This window comes from Humulus lupulus, chromosome X (assembly GCF_963169125.1).
Source record: "Humulus lupulus chromosome X, drHumLupu1.1, whole genome shotgun sequence".
In the NCBI taxonomy this organism is placed as follows: domain Eukaryota; kingdom Viridiplantae; phylum Streptophyta; class Magnoliopsida; order Rosales; family Cannabaceae; genus Humulus; species Humulus lupulus.
The window spans coordinates 236,469,073-236,478,212 of record NC_084802.1 but is presented as its reverse complement, the minus strand read 5'-3'; the positions used below and the strand labels follow the sequence as shown (position 1 = coordinate 236,478,212).

Sequence of the window (9,140 nt, the reverse complement as noted above, 5' to 3'; positions counted from 1 at the left end):
TACATATCGATTCCTCTTCGATTTGAATATGCTTTTGGATTTCCTCCAAGTTGGTGGTAATTTTGCCACTATAGCACCAACTTGAAAGGCCTCGGGAATCTCAATCTTCAAAACTTTCAATTTGTTAAAAATTATTTGCAGCTCATGTATTTGAGGAAGAATAGGTTTATCACCAAAATACTTGAAATCAATATATTGAGAAATCAAAAACTTTTTGGTACCTTCCTCTTCCGCCTTGAATTTTGTCTCAAATGCATTCCATATCTCTTTTTCCGACTTGGTCTCGGTGTAGAGGTCATAGAGCCTATCGGAAAGGGTGTTGAGGATATTACCCCTACAAAGGACATTGCCCTCCTCCCTCTTCCTTCTTTTCTCCACCACCTCGGGAGTGTCCTTGTCGAATGGCGTTGGGAGAGGTTCAAGGGTGGACTCTAGGATGTAGGAAATCTTGAGAGTGATCAAGAGAAACCTCACCTTGTCTTGCTATCTAGTTAAATTGGATCCATCAAACCCATCCAACTAGGTCTTGGTTCATGATTTTGATAGTCTCACCTTCCATTGAGCCAAACAAGGGCTAAACTATTGAATGTTAGGAAAAAATATATTGCTTCAATGAAAATTGTAAAAAGACCTTACAACTCTAGACTAAATAATGCATAAAACTAAGTTTGATTTGATAATGTTACAACTCTATGACTGAAAATTACAAATAAATAAGAGAAGAATTAGAAGAAGAGAATTGAAAATTACAACTCTATACAAAAGATACAAATAAAGTAATATTGTTTGAAACAAAAAGAAATAAAAGATTACAACTCTAAAAAAAAATATAAGTAAATAAGAAAAGAAGAATAAGAAGAAAAGAAATAGTGGAAAAGATAAGAACAAGAACAAGGAACAAGAAACAAGAAACTCTCACTCCTACAGCAAGAAACTCTCACCAACTTGAACAAGGTTTGAAACATTTCTCCAAAAGCTTATTTCCCCCTAACTCAAGCACTAAGGGAACTCTCACAATTTTGGAAATAGCTTTCTGGAATTATCAAGCCTCTATGTGTTTTCTAGCCAAGTGCTCTAATGGATAGAAAAATCATGTCTTACAAGTGAGCAATAGGCTCCTATTTATAGAGTTTAGAGACACCCTTTGAATTTTAAATTCTACCAACCCCCATAGCTGTTACCATTGTTTAATTGGATGTTTATGGAATTAAAATGGAAATTTGGGAGTTACTTAGAAGGATAGAATTGTTCAAATTGGAAAAAATTGAAAATCCATTTTGGCTATCACACTAGCTGCGACAAGGAGTATCAGTGGCCGCGGCCACTACACTACTACAAAATACCTTTTAGGGGACTCTTTTTTAGGACATGCACATAAATGCAAGTCCTTAAAAATGTTTGTTGAGTTTTTAAGGACACTCATTGAGAGTCCTAAAAAAACACAATTTAGGACTCACAATGAGTGTCCTAAAAAAATATAAGAGTCCTAAAAAAAATTTGAGATAAAAAATAAGTGTTTTTTTACTCAATAATTTTAAGGACTTGCTTTGAGAGTCCTTAATACTCTTTTAGGACTCACAAAGCAAGTCCTTAAAATTGTTAGTAAAAAGGACACATAAAAACTTACTTTTTTCGAAAATGGGGGGAATTCAAAATTTTCAGCTCTCACATTTGGGGATTAAATTAGGTTTGTACAAATTTTTCAGCACACACAAAATAAAGCTCTCACATTTGGGGTTTGTACTGTATAAGCTTTGGCAGGCTTGTTGGAGGGGGAGTCACCACGTTGAACGACGACTTGGGTGGTGAGGCGGCTTGGGTGGTGAACGGCGACGGAGGAGGCGAGGTGAGTAGCAAGCGTCGGCCCATGGGTTCTCAGCTCTAGCGTCGCGGGTTCTCCGACTGGTTCTCCGGCGTCGTGGGTTCTCAGCTCCAGCGTCGTGGGTTCTCCAACTGGTTGCAGCGGCGGCGGCACGGCATCTGGACAGCCTTGGCTCTTGGCGGCGCTGGTGCTCGTCGAAGGGCTCGGTTCAGGTATATCTTTGGTTTTAATATTTTTTTAAATATTACATTATAGCAGTAGTTTTTTAAAATATTTTTTTTAAATATATGTAAAATAAATAAATATATATAGGAGCAGTTTTTTTTTTTAGTTTTAGAGTGTATAAATATATACATATATATATAATAAATATTGCATTATAGATTATATTAATGTAGTAATAATTTTAATACCCTAATAATATATCAAATTCTAAACTTAATCTTAGATATTCAGTAATTTATGGAATTATTTTAATTAAAAATTAGACAAAATATTCTCTTGTAGATAGAATTTTGTATTTATTTATTCCATCTCATTACACTAACTTGTATGTATGCCATTTTTCTTATTTATTGACTTTTAATTTTTTTTGTTATAAAATTATTAAAATTTGACATTTTTTAAATAAATACTTTATCTTATAAATATATATGTATGCTATTTATAAATATTTTGTAATTGATAATATTATAATTTCAAATTTTAACTTATAGATAATATAGGGTATTAATATAATTTATAGTTTTAATATACAAATAAATATACTTTTGATTTAAAAAATTAAAATATGATTAAAAAAAACAAATATCAATACCCATGTGCAATTTTCTAACTATAACTGAAATAAATGAGTGTTTCTTAGTATTTCTTCATTTAAAATTTATAGATTATCTTTTTTTTTTTAAAAAAACCATAGGTTTGGAGTTTTAGATTTTTGTCAAACAATTTTTTTAGTTCTTTTGTTTTTTGATAAAATTAGGATGACACATTTTAGACAAATAATAAAGGTCATTACAAATAAAAAATAAATAGCAATTGTTTGGTATTGATTTTCATTTTTCAATTTTAGTTAATGTGACTTGCAAAGAATTTTCATGTATACATATGGTCAACTTCATGACTTTTTATAATATGAAAATAAATAATTAGTTAACATTAGGATGTTGATTAAAAAGAAAAAGTTATGAGATTAGGGTAATTTTGGCATTGCAATACTTATGTGAACTTTTTAAAATCAAATGTCAATATTTTACCTTTTTCTTTTTTTACAATGTTGATTAAAATGAATAGGTTCATATTTTGATTGGTCTTAAAGCATTAGATTGGTAGCTAATTGCAAGAGGTATGTTGTATTTGATTTTTTTTTAATTTTCAATATTTTATAATTTTGAATGATAATTGTATTACTTTAGTGGAGTTTGAATATCTTAGATATTCATCCGTAGTGAAGTAGGTTCTGAGAATTCTGTGTGCTGCGGTGATAACGGAAGATTGAGAACTTGCATGTCTTAGTGAAGTAGGTTCTGAGAATTTTGTATGCTGCGGTGATATATGGATGAAAACTTGTGTGTTGTTTGATTTGTTTTACATGTTGGTGTTGAATGTGACAGATGGCTAGACTAGTAAATTAGGGGATATGTTGTCCGATTTTTTATAGATGGTGACATGTTGGCTTTTATCTTTTTCTTCTATTTTCAGTGCAAAATGTGATTATATTGTGTGATTATATCATTATAGTAATTTATGCATGTTCTACAATTTTCTTGCATAGCACCTTTGCGCATATTTGGGCCAAGCCGGATATTTTTGCGCCTAACAGTACCTACTTCCAGTCTTCCACTTATACAAAGCCTTAAGCTCTTCTTTTTTATCCATTGGTTCCTCATGCAAGCCCAAGGCCTTTCTTTGTCTCTTTTGTAAACACCAATTTTTTATTTAAATTGTTTTTAGCAAATTTATGATCATGAGTATCATCCGAAATGTGTTCAAGAGAGTCCATGAGTTTTAGTTAGCCAGTCGTGGTTGCTTAACTAACTTTGTTACAATAGCCATGTGATGGATTGTTATTTCCGTTTTGGGTTCTTGAGCTTTATATAGTCTCTTGTGCACTAATGAGAACCTTTTCTATCTTTTCTCCAAACAAAACAAGAATGATATGAGAATATATATTGAATTATTTTGTATATTTTACTTAGAACCAAACAAAACAACTCTAATTACATGATCAATCAACAAAAATTATTGCATATAGATTTATTTTCAATCACTGCTCCATTTGTTTTCATTCACTATATCTACACACACACACATATATATATATGTGTGTTAACCATGATTCTACAAACGATGTTTCCAGGAAAGCCTCAAAAAATTTCTATCGAGTGTTGACTAATTATAAGAACATAAATAATAAGCTTTGAAACGAAAAAGGAAAATAACTTGGTGAAACTTTTAAAGAATTTTACTTTTAAAATTGACACGAAAGTGAGAGAGAATAATATGTAATTAATTAATAATGGTCACATGTGTGGAGATTCCCAGAATTTTCCACGAACGATCGAAAGATTAGAGTTAGAAGTATATATTACTCTAACTCAGAATCTTATATTTTATATACTAATTAAGTTTTTTTTTAGGGAAATTATTCTGAGTTATTATTATCATGATTTTATTAGACATATCATTATCATCTCAGTTCATGCATGTATACTTTTTTTTATTCATGAATTGGTGAAAACTGAAAAAAAAATAAAGTTGGGAGCGTTTGGACCACTATATATATAAATATATTCAGTACATATATTACTTTATGTTTTAATTTAAGGCATTATTAATCACACATATAAGTCTCCAAAACTGTAGAAGAACATCAAGGAAGGAATGTTTGGCATAGTATACTCAAAAATTGTTTTTTATTATTAAAAACAAAAAAATATTGTTGGAGAGAAAATTAGAGTGTTTAACATCATTTTGAGATAAAATTTATATAAAAAAATAATATGCTCTGTTTTTTTTATTTTTTTGGTTCCACAAGACTTCTCTATTCTTACTCCTCCAACTCTTGCCTTTTCTTGTTTTTGACTCATTTTGTTTACCTAAATATTTTTTATTTGAGACTAGACTAGTCAGGGACTTATATATACACATATATAAATATACTAGGAGGGCAAAACTTTATGTGGAGATCAAAACCAAAATTGGACGGGTCGGGCATTATTAACTTTATCTTTTCAATTGTTAAAAATGTAAGAGAAGTATGTAGTGTAGGAGACAAGAAAGAATGAAAACTAAAAAATGGGTTAGAGGCATGGACACCTTCCTTTAAGGTTGTATTTGGCCTCACTTCTCAAATATTATTAAGAGTTTTGTATGAGTAATATTACTACCAAAATACAACAGACTTGTAGGCTAATATCCAGCAACATATTGAACAAACAAAAGGAGATATGAAATCTGTGAAACCTGAGGTATTTATAGATGTTTTGATACCTATTCATGAACCAACACATTCTTTCATGAAACATTACATTGTTTCATGAGCTATCTTAGCACCTATTCATGAATCATTACACTACTTCATGAAACATTAAATTGGTACCCATTCATGAATCATTACAATTCTTCATGAAACATTTTCAGAGAAATGTTACAGTTTCTCCAACAAATTTTTTTTTGTGATTTTCCCTTACATACTCACTTTGATAATCTAATTAATAATGTCACCTAGGTACATTAACCTAACCAAATAGTAATTATGCAATTTCAATCAATTGTTAATTCTTTAAAAAAAATAAACAAAAAAGTCAAATGTGAATAAGATTATATTACTATTTTTAGTTCATTTTATAAATTAATTAATCAAATATTAGTGCAATTATTAGTAGTTATAATTATATATGACGATATTTGTTATTCTTGTTTGATATTGGGGATTAAATATATTTTTGAGCCTTGATGATGAGTTGATGTTAAAGTTTTATGTTTGAGTCTGAGCATAGCTCTCAAATTTACTGTTGGTCTTTAATTAAAGCTATTTTTGCTGATAGAAATTTACTATTGGTCTTTAGAGAATTGATAAAAATTTATGCTGATGATGCTATTTTTGTTGACTAGAGTTTCTTATCTGGGCATATTTCTAGAATCTTATTTTGAACATTTACAACTTTTATTATTAAAATTAGGCTTATGATGATAACATTAATTATCTTAGCGGATTTCGGTGAGATTTTATAGTCAATGATTTTAATGTTACACACACTAAAAGACCTTTTTTATTAATAGAATTTTAACAGAAAAACAATGTCTAATAAAAAATAATGTTTCTTTTGAAAAGTTGCATTTTCATGCAAAAAAAAAAAATATTCTTAGTATATATGAGTTTTTTTACAGGGTACTCTTTAATAAACAAAAAAAGAGATTAGATTAGATGAGTGATTTTCGTTGTAGTATACCAATTATGGTAAGTTGCAATAACTTATGTCATTATATTTAATATCCCGTTTTAGTGTTTTAGTATCTCGGGATCGATGTTACGCTGTTGGGGCTTTGGGAACAGCTGGGTTTGATCTCTCTCTCTCCCTCTTACACTCACGGTAACTCACCTCTCCCATGGTATCTCTCTAAATATATAATTTTCAATTTATACGTACATATAAATACATATATATATAGTACGCTATATAAATCTAAAACAAACCATATAAATAATTTAAATCACAAGGAAGAATAAATTGTCAGTCTCTTTTTCTTGTGTGATGGTTTTGATTGCTGGAGTCTTTTGTAGTAGTTCTTGTTATTGTGGATTTTATATGACATAGAACTAGTAATTGATTTGATAATTATGTTTTTCTTTGATCAAACGAAGTAATGTGTATATGTTTATTCTCTAATTGCTTTAGTATTAGACTTTAGTGGAGTTTATAATTGTTGTGTGTCTACTTATTTATAAGTTTGAATTATAATATATTTATAATTAAATAACTTTTTTATAATGTGCATGTCTATATTGAGATGCATTTCTTTGGCGCAATACTATATTGAGATGCATTTCTTCAACATTGACAGTTGAAGTTTTTAGAATAAAAAATATATTTCACTAACATTGTATACATTTCTTGTTTAATATTTGGTGATGATAAAATTTGATTGTAGTATAAACTATCATGTAATATGATTTTGTAATCCGAGTAGACTAAATACTGAAATGATATTTTTGAGTAATTAATAAAAAATTATTTTGTTGTATTTTCTTTTGAAATTTTAGAAATCTAACATATATAATACATTTTGGACACTCAAAGGGATATATTTTTTCTAAATCAAAATGAAAATTGTAGCTGCATTTTTTTTAAAAAAAAATTTACATTTAAGGGCATGCAAAGCGAGTCCTAAAAAATTACTTAAAACATTCAACCAGATTTTTTAGGACTCGCAATGGGAGTCCTAAAACTTAATTAAAGACACTTAACCAGATTTTTTAGGACTCGCACCAGATTTTTTAGGACTCGCAATGGGAGTCCTAAAAACATTCTTTTAGGACTCGCAATGGGAGTCCTAAAAACTTAATTAAAGACACTTAACCAGATTTTTTAGGACTCGCACCAGATTTTTTAGGACTTGCGTTGCGAGTCCTAAAAACATTCTTTTAGGACTCGCAATGGGAGTCCTAAAAACTTAATTAAAGACACTCAACCAGATTTTTTAGGACTCGCATTGCAAGTCCTAAAAATGTTCTTTTAGGACTCGCAATGCGAGTCCTAAAAACTTAATTAAAGGCACTCAACCAGACTTTTTAGGACTCGCAACGCGAGTCCTTAAAACATTCTTTTAGGACTCGCAACGCGAGTCCTAAAAACAGTTTTTTAGGACTCGCAATGTGAGTCCTAAAAAACCTTAGTTTTTAAGGCTCTCAAATAAAGGACTCGTGCCCCGCGAGTCCTAAAAACTTTTTTAGGACTCGCAATGCTAGTCCTAAAAATCATTTTTTGTAGTAGTGCTAGTCTCTGTCCCCCAGGCTGCGGCCACCAATACCTCTGGCCGTGGCCACTGGCCATTTTCAGCACATAATTTTGTGCTATTTTTCCAAACACTTCCAAATCACCCCAATTGATTTTATAACCCCCAAACACATTATTGAGTTTAAAATCAAGTCTCCAACAGCCATTTCACTTATGGCTTTTAGAAATTCAATTGAAAATTGTGTAACGACAAATTTACATAATAATGGGCAATATTTGGAAGTTACAAATTTGTAACACCAAATATGTTATATATTTGAATATTCACATATATCCAAATATTATAATTCTATTTTATATGTTACAATATGTGACATTATTTGTCATATTTATTTAATCTAAAACGTTATATTATAAAATAATATAACATGGGCATGAGTCCAATCATATTAGCCATTTGATAAAATTAGCTACCCCTTCATCTTAATATATATATAGCTAATGTACATATAGAAAATGATATATATATAGTTATATAATCACAGCTATCGTGAGATGGATGTGGTTATGGTTTTAATGGCAGAAGGGGAAGGGAGGGTGTTGAGAGCTTTAAAAGTTTTGTAGTAGTTCTTTGAGTGTAACCAATTGTGGGAAGTTGGAGTTATTGTGTATATATTAAAGTTCCGTAGTAGCTAGGGGAATGGCATTCAAGGCCTTCTTCAACTGTACACAGTCTCCCCTCATTTAATGATACCCAATATATTAGTAACAATATTATTACTTTTATTATTATTATTATTTCACACATATCTCTTCCCCTTTCTATATATTTATATATATATATCTATATTAATTATCTACTCTGATCACCGCCTCTCACAAGTATACCCCTCTCAAAACAAAAACTTTGTTACTTAATTTGGCTTGTGGCTAGCTGGTTTCCCCAACTTTTATTTTTTGGTTTTTTGGCCCGCCTGTCTTACCTTAAATAGAATGGTCATAACGGAACATATAATAATAATAATAATAAAATTCACATTTGACAAATGATATAAATTCATATATCATGCAGCTAGGTAGCTTATTAGGTTGTATCAAGATCAGGTGCTTTGGATTGTATGTGGTAATAATCTCTCTCTCTCTCTCTTTCTCTCTCAATTGAAACATATTAATTATTGCTCAATTAAATATTACAGAGAAAGTTGGAGTTGGTTAGAATTTCACATCCTAGGCTTTAAGAGGGGGGTTTTAATTTGGAACTGTGTATAGTAACTAGAGAGGGTTATATTAATTGGTATGAGGTAGCCAACTTGGCAACCACGTCATGCATAGGTAGGGGCAGGTCCTTTACATTATTA

At 30.2% G+C, this 9,140-nt stretch overlaps 1 non-coding gene across 1 annotated transcript; it reads left to right on the top strand.

The window, feature by feature from the left end:
- The first annotated feature begins 6,004 nt into the window (after positions 1-6,004).
- LOC133807506 (small nucleolar RNA R11/Z151) lies at positions 6,005-6,093 on the top strand. The gene has a single exon (XR_009879415.1). It is a non-coding gene; the product is annotated as a small nucleolar RNA R11/Z151 (small nucleolar RNA).
- The last annotated feature ends 3,047 nt before the right edge of the window (positions 6,094-9,140 follow it).